Consider the following 15,586-nt stretch of genomic DNA (forward strand, 5'->3'; position numbering starts at 1 on the left):
AGGAAAATCAGGCATTTTAAAATTTTGTGGGGACAAACAAGGGAGAAATGGATTGGGAGTTTAGAGTGAGTGGTGCTTTAATTCCAAATAATGTTAACAGAGAAGACTCCACTTGAAAAATTAATACAGGTATGCATCAGCAATATGGCTTGGTTTAGTTACATACCACTGCAATAAAATTAAGATTGCAATAAAGAGAGTTATACGAGTTTTTATGATGTCCCAGTACATATAAAAGTTATGTTTATACTATACTATACTATAGCCTATTAAGTGTATGTTTATACTATGCTATGGCATTATATCTAAATAAAATGATGTAAATGACTTAATTAAAAATACTGTATTACTAAAGATACTGCTAAGAATCATTTGAGCTTTCAGTGCATCTTACTTTGTTTTCTCCTGGAGGGTCTTGCTTTGATGTTGATGGCTGCTGAGCAGTCAGAATTTTGGTTCTAAAGGTTGGGGAGGCTGTGAAAAAGTTTTAAGATAAGACAACAATGAAAACTGGCCACATTGGTTGACCCTTCCTTTCATGAGATTTCTCTGTAGCATATGGTGTGGCTTCATAGCACTTGACCCACAGTAGAACTTCTTTAAAAATGGAGTTAATCCTCTCTAACCCTACCACCGTATTTTATAACTAAATGTATCTAATATTCTAAATTCTTTCTTATTTCAACAATGTTCATAGCATCTTTACCGGGAGTAAATCCCATCTCAAGAAACCACTTTCTTTTTTCATCCACAAGAAGCAACTCCTCATCCTTTCATGTTTAATCATGATATTGTAGAAATTCAGTCATCTTCAGGATCCACTTCTAATTCTAATTATCTTGGTATTTCCATCATATGCGTAATTACTTTCTCTACTGAAATCTTGAACCCTCAAAGTCATTCATGAGGGATCAAATCAACCTTTTTCAAACTTCTGTTTATGTTGGTATTTTGATCTCTTCCCGTGAATCATGAATGTTCTTAATGGTATCTATAATGGTAAAGCCTGTATGGTTGCCATAGCCTTATAGAATGTATTTGTAAACTAAGACTTGAATGTTGAAATTACTCTTTGATCCATGGGCTTCAGAATGTATGTCGTATGAGCAGACATGAAAATAACATTAGTTTCCTTGTGCATCTGCATCAGAGCTCTTGGGTGACAAGGTGCATTGTTAATGAGTAGTAATACTTTTATTTTTTAAGTGAAACAAAGTTGATTAAGAAAACAAAGGAATAAAGAATGGCTACCTCATAGGGAGAGCAGCCCCAGGGGCTGTTGGTTGCCCATTTTTACAGTTATTTCTTGATTATACACTAAAGACAAGGTAGATTATTCATGAGTTTTCTGGCATTTCTTAGAACTGAGGGTTCCTTCCATTTTTAGATCATACAGCATAACTTTCGGACATTACCATGGCATTTGTAAGCTGTCATGACACTGGTGGGAGTGTAGCGGTGAGGATGACCAGAGGTCACTTTCATCACCATCTTGGTTTTGGTGGGATTTAGCTGGCTTTTTTACTGCATGCTGTTTTATTAGCAATGTCTTTATGATCTGTATCTTGTACCAACCTCCTATCTAGTCCTGTGAATTAGAATGCCTAACTTACTGGGAATGCAGCCCAGCAAGTTTCAGTCTTATTTTACCCAGCCCCTACTCAAGATGGAGGCACTCTGATTCAAAGGCCTCTGACATTTTCCCCCTCCCTTTTGTAAGAGAACCATTAATCCTAAGGGTTTTGGAGAGATGAAGATCCATCTTCTGTAACTTTTTTCAGGTGAATAGGGGCAATGATATTCCCCTAATTAACTATTGGGTCTCTTGCATTCATGGTAGAGAGGAGCTTAGTCAGAAAGGATAGGTATGGTCAGAGCCATTCATTTCTCTTCAGTACCAAAAAAAATTGAGATCCATCCCTCTTGTTTCTTCTGAGCAGCAGTCAGAGATCACTGGTTGGGTCACAGGAATAAGCACGGTTAGTCTAAATTGTAGAAAAACCCAAAACAGCTGGGAGACTAGAATCTAATAACAGCTGTGCAGTAGTTCTTGAAAATTTTTTTTCTTTCTCCAGGCCTCTCTTTTTACTAGAGACAAATCATAGTATGACTGATTTGCTTTGTTATATTTGGATTATCTATATAAAGTGCAGCAAGAATAATTACTTTTTTAGAGGCTCTTTAAATTGGCTTTGATGGAACTTTGTTCCAAAAAGGAACCTCAGATAAAACTTTTGTTTAAAGCCAAGTCTGGTCATGGGTTTGTACCCTCAAATATATATAAGTTGGGTAAATTCCTCTCTTCTTGAGATCCCAGGATAACTTGGGGCTCCTGGACCTGTCAGAAAGTGACATTCATCACTTACCACAGATCAGGAACCCTATATAGGGGCTGTATGGACAAGGTATTAGGCCGTTTTTCCAAGGGACTTTTATTGGCTTTTTAAGTCAAGTCTGATTCCTTGAAGGAAAGTGTGCCATTCCAGTCAAAGCCTTGGTAAAATAACCAGTCTCTCCAATTCTGTCCTGTTACAAAAGAAAAGAAATTCTTATTGCATTTATGCAAATAAATATATTACCATAAGTTAAGAATACTCACAACTTGTTTCCCAATTTTGGAGAAATCAGGTGGAGAGAAATATGACCCAATTTTTGTTCACAGGAGTATACTTTACTCGATTGTTAAAAGCTGTCAATAGCTCAAAAGTTTCCTTAACTCTGAAAAACAAAACAAAGGATCAGCAAAATTTTAAGCAAAAAGTCAGAAAGATTACTTTACATTTATATTTTTGTTTAGTCCATGCAGTTAACACTTAATCCTTTTGATATTCATGAAAATTTCAGCCCTCCATGAGAGTCCTGAAAGTTTTTTCCTCTATTCTATTGTTACAATCTCCAAAGTTATCAGAAACCTGCATTCAAGAGCACCTGACAAATTCTTATAGCTGATTATAAAACCAACATTTGAAGAGGACCAAAACAAGACAACACATGTCTGTGAATGACAAAATGTCTTAGCGCAATCATAGTCAAAAACATGATTGGGAAAGAAATTTGGTTACCTCTGTGGCATACAATGATATTATGTAACAATTACAGTTATTCTGATAATATACACTACATCATATCAGAATTACAGGAGTTTCCCATTATTTTAGAATACATATCAATAACATATTTATACAAATATAGCCTAAAGCCAAACACCATTTAATGTTTTACAGTATTTCCTGTATGATTTTTATTTCAAATTATACAAATTTCACCATTGTGTTAGTGCATTATTGATGTCAAACTCAATTCTTAATCAAAGCTTATAGTCAAATGTGTTAATTCTTAATCAGTTTGACCATAAGGTAATATTCTTATAAACCTTTTATAGCCATTTACAGTTTTTGTTAAAGAGAAGATCAGTGCTGTGACACCTGTTGTGCTTTTATTTCTATGTTCAATTTATGAAAAAAACTGAATATTACCGCTTTAACTTTACCCAATATGTTTACACACAGAATCTCTTTTAAAATTAATTTTTTATAAACCTTCTACAACTTGTTCAAACCTTTATATATATTTTTTCTATCTCACATAGAGCAATCATTTAACCCTCTAAACTTAGGCAAGAAATTCACATTCCCATGTCTTCTTATAATCTTTTACCAAAAGTATATTCTTCTTTCCCAATAGGCCTTGCATGTAGAACTATTTCTTTAGTAGTCTTAAATACATGTTATACTGTTAATTCTTTGCAACGTTTACTGTTGGTGAAAAACCTGGTTAGTAAGTGACTGTAATTATGTACCAGGTGTGGCACCTAGGACATCAGACAGAAGTGTGATAAAAGCTGACTCTTCCCAGGGTGCATGGCTTTCCACATGACCCCAGGCCTTATCTATTATAGAATCTAATGTTCCAAAGTAGGTAAATTGAATAATTTTGAAAAGTCAAAGAATCAGTTTATGACCCTAAAGTGTTTAGCAAACTAATATATGACCTGCATAATTTAGACCAAATGTTTACATTTTCAAGACTTATTTTACCGATAATCTTGAAAATGTTCTTTATTTACCAAAGGTTACTTAAGTTACGTGAGGTAGAAGATATTATACTTTTTATTTTTCTGATAATATATTTGATTTAAGCTCTTACTGATTTTAAACCAAGGAATCAAAACTCTTTTATATCTCACATACACAACATATATAAATACACAGAAAAAAGATTTAGTAGTTGTAAAATTTTTCATTTACCAGTTTCTTAAGTGGCTTACTGGCTTTCGATCCCTTAGAGGAACAAGGCCAGGAAAGCATGCGGTTTCTAGGGTCTAATAAGCAGGCATACCTGGGAGGTAAAACAGATTTATGGAATTTAAGGTCCCATTTTTATACCAGATCTTGGATCCCCGCAAAGAGGGAATCAGCCCATCTTCCACAGGAGTCATATCTCTCAGTGTGGGGTGGGAATATTTCCATAATTTCTAGGTGGCCAAGAACATGCTTCTCTGATCCAAATGTGCAGAGCTGAGTATTTCCCTATAAATGCCATTAGCTATCCCCAAAGGCATGTTTTCTACCTAGTTATTACACACCAAAGCTCTCTCATAATGTGAAGTAATTTCTGACACTCCCAAAAGTTAAAGTTTTCAGATAATGGAATGCAAATAGAACAGAGCCTTAGATTTTGAGGGGGCTCTATCCACTTCTAATTCCTTGGATTTCATGAGGAAAACAGAAGTTTTTCCTAAAATGGGGTTTGTGGTGCCTTTTCTGTTTATTCCAAGGAGTCTTAGGCTTTTAGAGCTTGAATATCTGCTTTCAATTAAGCTGACTTTTAACCATAGCACTCTTTAAAAAAAAAACAAAACCTTTTAAATGTCTTATTACCTGATTGTAGCCAGGCCAAACAGCCAGTATTTCTGGCTTTTGAACTTTACTAAAGGTAACCTCTCTTTAGTAAAGGTGCTTAGGGAAATTCAATTCAAGATGTTTCATGGAGGGGAAGAGAATTAACAAATGGTAAATGTCATGCAGATATCAACCCAAAAAGGACTCATTCCCTAAGCCAGAAATTGAACTCAGGCTGCCATTGTAAAATGGCAACACTTCAGCTGCTGAGCTACAACATTGGGTTTTTCCCAGAAGGAGTCTAGAGCAGCCAATTTTGAGCTTGTGAAGTCTTAATTACTCAAGATAATTTTTAGCACTATGACATGAACCCCCAAATTTCTGTCCTCCAGATGGTGAAGACCCAAGAGAAAGTACTGCCACATGGTTGCAAGGGGGCAGTCTTGAACAAAGGATTTATGGGACCCTAAGCCCATATTCTATTCTAAGGTACCTCTCTTTCTGACAGAAAGATACAGAAAGACAAATTCATAGCACAAAATACAACAGATTTGCTACAGTTTAAGACTAGCCTCACAAATCCTTTTTCCAATTAATCAAAACTTTACAGAGGAGATAAACAGTGATTTTTACCATTCATTCCATTTTGAATGATTTTCACAGTTCATTCAACTTTGAATGAATGGTAAAAAACACTGTTTATGAGAGAGCGATTGAAAGGAAGGGAAAGGGAGAAAAACATTGCTTGCAGTGGACTAGGGAAGTCTAGGAGTTCAGGGAGGTCAGAAAAGACCCACCCACTGCAGCTACACTGAAAAGTTTAAGCAGCTGCTTGTCAATTACACAGGGATTTTTTTCCAACAGTCTCATCAGCTCTCAAGTTTCTTCTTTTAGGGAGAAAAACTCCCCATGTCCCATGATCCTGTACATGCCTAATGCTGCCACCCATAGCCATCAGCAAAGAGTGACAGACAGATTAATCACACGAGAATAGCAACTAACATCCCGTACTGTCAAACCTGTTGTTAGCCAAGAAGGACTTTACTGAATGGGGCCTCTAACCCCCTAAATCTTAGAAAGGACTCTCACCTTCCTAAGTTGGGTCCCAAACCCAGGTTCAGTAAGCGTCCTTGCCTTTTAGTAAGAGGGGCCTTTAACCCTCTCTGTCTTTGGAGACTCTAACTTTCCTGGATTGGGCCTCAAATCCAGTCCCATCTTTTACCTGGGAAAATGAATCCCACATACCCAAAGTTATCCAATTGGTGTTGTACACAGAGGATTTTCCTTTGGGTCAGGGGTGTTTTCAGCATCATTTCTTCTGTGGTTCTCCAGAAAGATGTTACCAGAAAGGGGTCCAAATCCAGACCCCAAAAGAGGGTTCTTGAATCTCACACAAGAAAGAATTCAACACAAATCCACAGAGTAAAGTGAAAGTAAGTTTATTAAGAAACTAAAGGAATAAAGAATGGCTACTCCATAGGCAGAACAGCTGTCAATGAGTAGTAATAATTTGAAAAGGAATCTAAGTACTAGGTCTCAACAGTGGGCTTCAAATATTTAGTAAACCATGCTGTAATCAGATGTGCTGTCACCCAGGCCTTGTTTGTCCATTTCCACAGCATAAGCACAATAGATTTAACATAATTTTTAAGGGTCCTAGGATTTCAGAATGGTAAATGAGCATTGGTTCAACCTAAAGTCACCAGCTGCATGAGCTCCAGAGTCAGCCTATCCTAAGATGCTTTGAAGCCAGGCATTAACTTCTTTCTAGCTCTGAAAGTCCTAGATAGCATGGTTTTCTAATATAAGACTGTTTTTCTACATTAAAAATCTGTTGTTTAGTGTAGTCACTTTCATAAATGTTGTTAGCTAGATCTTCCGAATAACTTGTTGCAGTTTCTGCATCAGCACTTGTTTCACCTTGTATTTTTATGTTATGAATATAACTTCTTTCCTTAATCTTTGTGAACTCACTTCTACTAGCATTTAACTTTTCATCTGCAGCTTCTCCACCTCTCTTGGCCTTCAAAGAATTAAAGCAACTTAGGGCCTTTCTCTGGGTTATGCTTTGATTTAGGGAAATGTTGTTGGTTTGTTATTTTATTTAGACCACTCAAACTTTCTCTAGAGATGTAATACCCAGTTTTGGAGGTGGTGCCTTGTGGGAGGAGGTTGGGTCATTGGGATAGACCCCTCATGGTTGGCGCCATCTTTGTGATAGTGAATTATGAATTCTGGTCATTTAAAAGTGTGTGGCAGCCTTACCCCCTACTTGTTCCTGTGCTCATCACATAATGTGCTTGCTCCGCTTTGTCTTCTCTCATAAGTAAAAACTCCTTGATAACTCCTCAGAAGCCAAGCCGATATCAGCCCTATGCTTGTACAGCCTTCAGATCAATGAGCCAATTAAGTCTTTTTTGTTTATTACCCAGTCTCAAGTATTTCTTTATAGCAAGAATAGCCTAACACAGAAAATTGGTACTGAGAAGTTGGGCATTACTATAAAGATATTTGAAAATGAGGAGAAAGTTTGGAACTGAGTGACAGAGGTTGCAAGAGTTTTGAGGGTTCAGAAGAAGATAGGAAGATGAGGAAACGTTTAGAACTTCTTAGAGACTACTTAAATGGATGTAACCAAATGCTGATAGTGATATGAATAGTGAATTCTGGGCTGATAAGATCTCAGATGAAACTGAGAAACTTAGTGGGAACTGGAGCAAATGTAGCCCTTGTTTTGCCTTAGCAAAAAGCTTGTCTGTACTGTTTACATTCCCTAGGGATCTGTGGAGGTTTTAACTCAAGAATGATGACTTTAAGGTGTCTGGCAGAAAAAAATTTCTAAGCGGCAAAGCATTTCAGAAGTAGCCTGGCTGCTTCTAACAGCCTATGCTTAGATGCAGAAGCAAAGAAATGACATAAAAATTCTAATTTAAAGGTGAAGCAAAGCATAAAAGTTTGGAAAATTTGCAGCCTGGCCATGTAGCAGAGAAGGAAAAAGCATTATTAGGAGATGAAGTCAGAGGGGCTATGGAGAAATCACTTGCTAGAGATATTAGCATGGTGAAAAAGAGTCATCAAGTGCTAATAGCCAAGACAATGGGCAAAAGGCCTTCGAGGCATTTCAGAGATCTTTATGGCAGCTTCTCTCATCACAGGCCCAGAGGCCTAGGAGGACAGAATGACTTGGGAGACCAGGCCTGGCACTTGGCTGCCTTATACAGCCTTGGGATACTACTTCTGGCATTCAGGCCACTCAGGCCCAGCCACAGCTCATAGGGCCCTAGGCATAGCTCAGGTTGCAGTTCCAGAGGGTGCAAGCTATAAGTCTGGAAGCTTCCACATTGTATTAAGTCTGTAGGCACACAGAGTGAAAGAGTGAGGGAGGCTTGGCAAACTATGCCTTGATTTTAAAGGATATATGAAAAAGCCTGCCATATATCTTTTGAAATCTATATGGCAGGGTGCCCAGGCAGAAGCCAGCTACAAGGGTGGAACCCTCACAGAGAAACTCTGCCAGGGCAATGTGGAGGGGAAATGTGGGGTTGGAGGCCCCACACTGACTCATCACTGGGGCACTGCTTACTGGAAATATGGGAAAGGTGCTGCTTTCCTCCAGATACTGGAATGATAGATCCACTGGCAGCTTGTACTGTGCACCTGGAAAAGCTACAGGTACCAAACTCCAACATGTGAGAGTAGCAGCAGGGGCTGTATCCTGCAGAGATACAGGGCTGAGTTGCCCAAGGTCTAGAGAGCCTACTTTTTACAGAAGTTAGCCCTGGATTTATGACATGGGGTAAGAAGGAATTATTTTGGAGCTTTAAGATTAAATGACTGTCTTGCTGGGTCAGATTTGTGTGGGGCCTGAAGCCCTTTTTTTCTGGCCAGTTTCTTCCTTTTGGAACAGGAATGTTTTCTCAATTCCTGAATTTACAGTGTATCTTTGAAGTAACTACCTGTTTTTGATTTTACACGCTCATAGGTGGAAGGAGTCCTTGTCCAGATGAGACTTTGGACTTGGGGCTTGGGACTTTTGAGTGATGCTAAAATGAGTTATGAGTTTGGGAACTTATTGGAAGGCATGATTGTATTTTGCAATGTGAGAAGGACATGAGATTTGGGGAGCAGAGTGTAGAATGATATAATTTAGTTGTACCCTCTAAATCTCATTTTGGAGGTGGGGCCTGGTGAGAAGTGTTTGGGTCATGAAGGAGGATCCATTCTGGCTTGGTGCTGTCCTCACAATAGAGAATTAATTCTCATGAGATCTGGTTGTTTAAAAGTGTGTGGCAATGTCCCTGTGCTACCTTGTGCTGCTCCCACCATGTGACATGCCTGTTCCTGCCTTCTGCCATGAGTAAAACTCCCTGGAACCTCCCCAAAGTGAAGCAGATGTCAGTGTCATGCTGTACAGCTTGCAGAACTGTGACCCAATTAGACGTCTTTTATTTATAAATTACCCAGCCACAGGTATATTTTTATAGCAATGCAAGAATGGCCTAACAACTTTCTTTTGATTTGTGCATTTACTGCAGTTGCACTTTAAATTTTCTTCAAGAACTTTATTTTCTTTTGCATTTACACTTGGGTAACTGGTGCAAGAGGTCTAGCTAATGGCTTGTTTTTCCTTTCAATGTGCTTTCCTCACTAAGCTTAATCATTTATAGCTTTTGATTTAAAGTGAGAGACCCATGACTCTTCCTTTCACTTGAACACTAAAAGATCATTGTTGGGTTATTAATTAGACTAATTTCAGCACTGTTATGTTTTATGGAATAGAGATGTCTGAGGAGAGGGAGAGAGATGGGAGGATGTCTGGTTAGTGGAGCCACAGGAACACACATATTTATAGATTAAGTTTGTCATTTTATATGTACGTGGTTTGTGTTGCCCTTAAAGAATCACAACAGTAATGTCAAAGGTTGCTGATCACAGTTCATTGTAACAGATATAGTAATAATGGAAAAGTTTGAACTATTGAGAGAATTACCAAAATGTGACACTGAGACATGAAGGGAGCACATGCTCATAGAAAAACGGCACAAATAGCTGATAGACTTGCTAATGCAAGGTTGCCACAAATCTTCAGTTTGTAAAAAACAAACAAAAGACAAACAGTATCTGTAAAGCATAATAAAATGAGGTAAGCCTGTATTTGATTAATGGCCTTAGGCTTATTAAACATTTTATTTATGTTTTGGTTTTTAATTTTTTAAAATTATGTTTTCTATGTGAACATATACTGCTTTAAAGTAAGTCAAAAATATATTTAAAAATTTAAATATTTAAACAATAAAATTAAATAATTTAATTTAAATAGTTTAAATGGTTTAAATGTTACAGCAAAATATTTAAATGCTAAGATATTATTTTCAGATTTTAAATGAAGAAAATCAGTTGATGTGTACAGCACAATTTTCATTAGAAACCAAATATTTAAATGAATGATACACTCAGCAATGCGTAGCATGAAAGACAACATTTGTAGGCTTAACCTATCAGGTACTGAGACTTACTTTACTCAGAAAGCATAGATTATTACTCATGAAAATAACACTGTGATTTCTGTATCACATTCCCACAGGAAATTATTTTAGGAAACAAGCATAATTTATCTTAGAAGTTAATTGAACATATCTCATGAAGGTAGTTTTTTTCACTTTTTCAATAAACATAAATAATACCTTTGATGTAAAAAATCACTGTTGTGTAAAAATTAATAATTTATTCTGCTTTCTCAGTGACTTATAATATTCTAGCTCAGAAGTACTAGAAAGTTTTTCAAAATGCAGTTCATCACTCTTGCTGAGTGCTGTTAACCCTCTGCAATAAATGTGTTACTTTTTTGATCATTTTTCTATAGCTGCCATAAATTCTTCTGAGGTGATAAAATGCAGGATAATTCTGAGAGTGGGCAAAAGCTGGTCAGATCAGTTTTGGGGATTTGTTGATTCTATATCTTTCATCAAAATGATAGAAATATTATTATTAAAAATGAACTAACTTTATTAGTTTTCAATCTCAAATTATTTTGCTTCTTTGGATAATTTATATATAATGTTTATTTTTATGTATATTACATATAAATATTTATATTTATATAAGTGATATATAAATATATGTATAGAGTAAATTATGTATAATTTGAGGATAATATTTGGTAAGAAGGATATAGATAAAATAATTCCATGTATAGATGTACAGATTATTAATTTTCTGAGTTAGAATAAAATAATTCACTTTTTGAGTACTAAAGAATTGAAGACTAGGAAAAGCTTCATTAGAAAAGGAGAGAATGGAGATGACACGGGAGCTGCTGCTCACAGGGAACTTGTTCTCGTTGCTGGCCCAGGAGAATGACTGGTGGGTTTGCAAGCAAATCAAGAAGCCCATCGGCTCCACCGTCCTCACCCTAGGCTGGCACCCCAACAATGTGCTGCTGGCTGCCGGCTCCTGCGACTTCAAGTGCCGAATCTTTTCAGCCTACATCAAGGAGGTGGAGGAGCAGCCGGCACCCACCCCATGGGGCTCCAAGATGCCCTTTGGGGAGCTGATGTTTGAGTCCAGCAGTAGCTGCGACTGGGGACATGACGTCTGCTTCTCAGCCAACGGGAGCCGCGTGGCCTGGGTGAGCCACGACTGCACCGTGTGCCTGGCTGATGCCGAGAAGAAGGTGGCCGTCGCAACCCTGGCCTCTGAAACACTGCCGCTGCTGGCGCTGACCTTCATCACAGAAAACAGCCTGGTGGCAGCGAGCCACGACTGCTTCCCGGTGCTGTTCACCTACGACGCCGCTGCCGGGACGCTGAGCTTCGGCAGGCGGCCAAGCTGAGCTCACAGTGCGGCTTGACTTCTAGCGAGCACTTCCAGAACCTTGACAAGAAGGCGAGCTCCGAGGGCAGCACGGCCGCGGGCTCCAGCCTGGACTCGCTGCACAAGAATAGCGTCGCTGGGCGCGGTGGCTCACGCCTGTAATCCCAGCACTTTGGGAGGCCGAAACGGGTGGATCATGAGGTCAAGAGATCGAGACCATCCTGGTCACCATGGTGAAACCCCCTCTCTACTAAAAATACAAAAAATTAGCTGGGCATGGTGGCGCATGCCTGTAATCCCAGCTACTCAGGAGGCTGAGGCAGGAGAATTGCCTGAACCCAGGAGGCGGAGGTTGTGGTGAGCCGAGATCGCGCCATTGCACTCCAGCCTGGGTAACAAGAGCGAAACTCCATCTCAAAAAAGAAAATAAAAAAGAATAGCGTCAGCCAGATCTCGGTGCTCAGCGGGGCAAGGCCAAGTGCTCACAGTTCTGCACCACTGGCATGGACGGTGGCATGAGTATCTGGGATGTGAAGAGCTTGGAGTCAGCCTTAAAGGACCTCAAGATCAAATGACCTGTGTGGAATGTCTTCATCTCAGCTGCTGGGGAAGCGCGGCGAGGGGTCAGGGAGATTAATGATTGCTTTGCTGAATGTTTCTGGGGTACTGGTATGAGTTCCCACAGGGGCTGCTCCCTCAAAAAGGGAGGGGACGGATGGGGAGCTTTTCTTAGATATTCAAGGAATATGTGCCTTTTTCTTAAAGAAATGCTTTCATTTATTGAAAAGAAAAATGCTCCCAAAGCACTATGCTGGTAATGAACTGCTTCAAAATGTGGAGGTAGTAAAATGCAACTGTGTCAAAAAACAACAACAAAAAAACAACAAAAACAAACAAACAAAAAGGAAAGAATGAATATGCAAGGTGGAGTGGGAAGGAGAAATCTGATGAAGTGGTATTTTAGAACATAAATTAGGGTAATAGAATTAAAGTCTAAAATAGAGTGGTAAGCCTCAAAGCAGAAAGTGGACTTTGTTTATTTCTTGAGATGAGAAGTTAAGTGTCAAGGATAATTGAAAATACAGTAGTCTCCTTTATTTTTGTGGTTCCACTTTTCATGGTCTCAGTTACCAGCATCAAGTACAGTAAAATATTTTGAGAGAGAGAGACCATAGTCACACAACTTTTATAACAATATATTGTTGTAATTGCTCTATTTTATGATTAGGTACTATTGTCAATGTTACTCTGCCTAATTTAGAAACTAAACTTTATTATGGATATGTATACATAGGAAAAAATATATGTAGGGTTTGATACTATCCTTGATTTCAGGCATATACTGGAGTTCTTGGAATGTATCCCTGTGGATAAGAGGAGACTACTATAAATAGATTTTATATCTCTATATAGATAATATATGTAATAGAGCTTATCCCAAACATCTCATGTTGCGGCTTTGCATAATGGAGTGATTTATAAATCGATGAAAGCTCACATAACTTAAAACAATAATTTTATCAGCTTGGCCTAAAAGGTACAAACAGTGTATAAAATGAAAAGAGGCCTTTGGACTCTCAGATTTCTACAGGAGGGAAATGACCAATACAGCTCTTTAGCTGTAAGCATGGGCTACTTTTTATGGCAAAGGAAGGATGACTCTGAGGACAGAACCAAGAGTCCACAGGGTAAAGTCATGAAACCTACTAAACAACTCCAAGAGAGTGGGACTGAACCCTTATCTATGAACTTGCAACATTTGCCCATCTAAATCTGAATTGCTACAAACCTTTGAATGCTGTCTTTCCTGTTTTTCTTTTTTTGAACAGTAGTGTTTAAAGCATTTATACTATTCCTGTCTACCATTAGTTTGTTGCATATATGTGGGCAGATAATTTGCCTCTTTAGTTCAAGGTCTTTAGATGGAAATAAACACATGCAAAGAGCTATAATAGAAGAATCACCAAAACACAGTGTCATCCTCAACTGAATCAGAATTAGATATCAGAGTCCTAGACTTTTAATTAACACTTTAATGAGTTGAAGTTGGGAGTCTTCATGGGGTTGCTTGTATTTTATATGTGGGAGAAATGTGAAATATTGCCAGAGAGTGGTGGCATATTGTGTTTTCTAAAGATTCTGTGTGTTCTTCACACAATGCAATGTTGACACTGCTTTCATCAAGTAGCGATGTCTGTTTCCAGTCCCGTGGGTGGACCTATAGTACTACTCTGACTAATAGTGTATGGAAAAAGAGTTGCTATGTGACTTCTTAGACTAGACCATAACAAGTTCTTGTACTTATGAATAATTCTCTCAGAATGTCTATTCTTAAACCTAGCCAACATGCTGTACAGAAGCCCAGCAGCCATGGAGAGGTCCATGCAGAGATGAACTGAGTCCCCAACTCCTCAATCCTAGCTGAGCTCCCAGACAACAGCCAGTATGGGCTTGCCAGCCATATTGAGTATTTTGAAGTGGATCCTCCACCTTCCAGTTAAGGTGCCCCAACTGATGCCATACGGAGCTGAGATGAGCCTTTCCCACTTAGTCATGCTCAAGTGCAAATTTTTGAACAAAGTAAATTATTATAGTTATTTCAAGACCTTAGGTTTCTTGAGGTGGTTGTTTATGCAGCAGTAGATAACCAGAACCAATTCTCAAAAGAGGAAGGAGACAAGTGAAGTCACTTGAAGTTTGTTCAAAGTCAAAATACGGAATGACTGGTGGGCAAAACAAGGTTGAAATATATAGTCATGCCTACAGTTGTAATAGACAGGTTAATATCAAGCCCAGGTTTAGAAGGGCCATTAGCAGTAATACTGAACTATCCAAGAATAATGTTTGATAGAGTGGTATAATAAAATAATCCATGTCCTGAAATTATCCAAGAAAATGGGACAGTAGATTAGAGCGGGATAGATAACAGCCACAAAGACAAAAAGAGCTTAATTTAAATACATTACTGATTAAATATAAATATTTTACATTGGAATATAAATTTTGTTTTCAAAACATTTCACATACAGTTTTAGATTCTTAGAACTAGCTTTTCAGTTAACTGTTACTATCCTTATTGATAAGGGAGAAAACTGAAGCTAAGGCAATTAAAAAAAGAAAAACAGAAAATAGTGTAAACAGGAATAAAACTCAGACAGTTCATTTGTTTGTTCATTTATTCATTGTTTTGCTTTTTGAGCACAAACTATGTGGCAGACAATGTGCTTTGAATACGTGAATAAATGAGTAAGACTCAATCCTTCTCCTCAAATAGCTTCTGTCTAGCAAGGGAGAAAAATAGTCATAGATAATTGTAATGAAGTTTAACTAGTAGTTTTCCCTATATCACAATTGCTTAAAAAATTCTACATAAATTTCATTGCTAATGGTGGTGCAGATGTTAATATAAACGTCTTCAATATAGAGAAAAGTTTACAAAGCATTCAACATGCATAGTTTATAGTATATTGGCAAGGCAGGAAGGTACACAGTGGCACTCTTTATGAAATCCAAATACAATTATAACAAATCATATTAATTTCCAATTATTTTATTTGTGTGTAATATAAAACTTTGAGATTTCACAGGTACCATTAAAAATAATAGCTATATGTTTTTAAAACTATATTTTGCCTATTGTGGTAACATAGTGTTATGATAACTTCAAAGACAAAATAACTGTTTTACATATGTATTATATATATAAGCATTATATATGTGTATAATATATATATAATTACATGTATGTGTATATATGTGAAGCTTGTTCAAATTACAAATATGGTATGACTGAGTGGTATTATATATATTTGTATATATAGATCTAAAATTATACATATGTGCATATATATTTCAAAGTAGATATATATAATTATTTTTATGTTTGTGTGTATGTGTGTGTATATATAATTCTGAGTAGATCTAATGCATAT

At 37.6% G+C, this 15,586-nt stretch overlaps 1 protein-coding gene and 1 pseudogene across 3 annotated transcripts in view; both read left to right on the forward strand.

Annotated features, from left to right (window-relative positions):
- STPG2 (sperm tail PG-rich repeat containing 2) overlaps positions 1 to 15,586 on the forward strand; it is a 667,306-nt gene that overhangs the window by 265,114 nt on the left and 386,606 nt on the right. The window lies entirely within an intron of this gene.
- On the forward strand, positions 10,976 to 15,172 carry LOC103791941 (actin-related protein 2/3 complex subunit 1B pseudogene; annotated as a pseudogene).

Source organism: Callithrix jacchus, chromosome 3, assembly GCF_049354715.1.
Source record: "Callithrix jacchus isolate 240 chromosome 3, calJac240_pri, whole genome shotgun sequence".
NCBI lineage: Eukaryota > Metazoa > Chordata > Mammalia > Primates > Cebidae > Callithrix > Callithrix jacchus.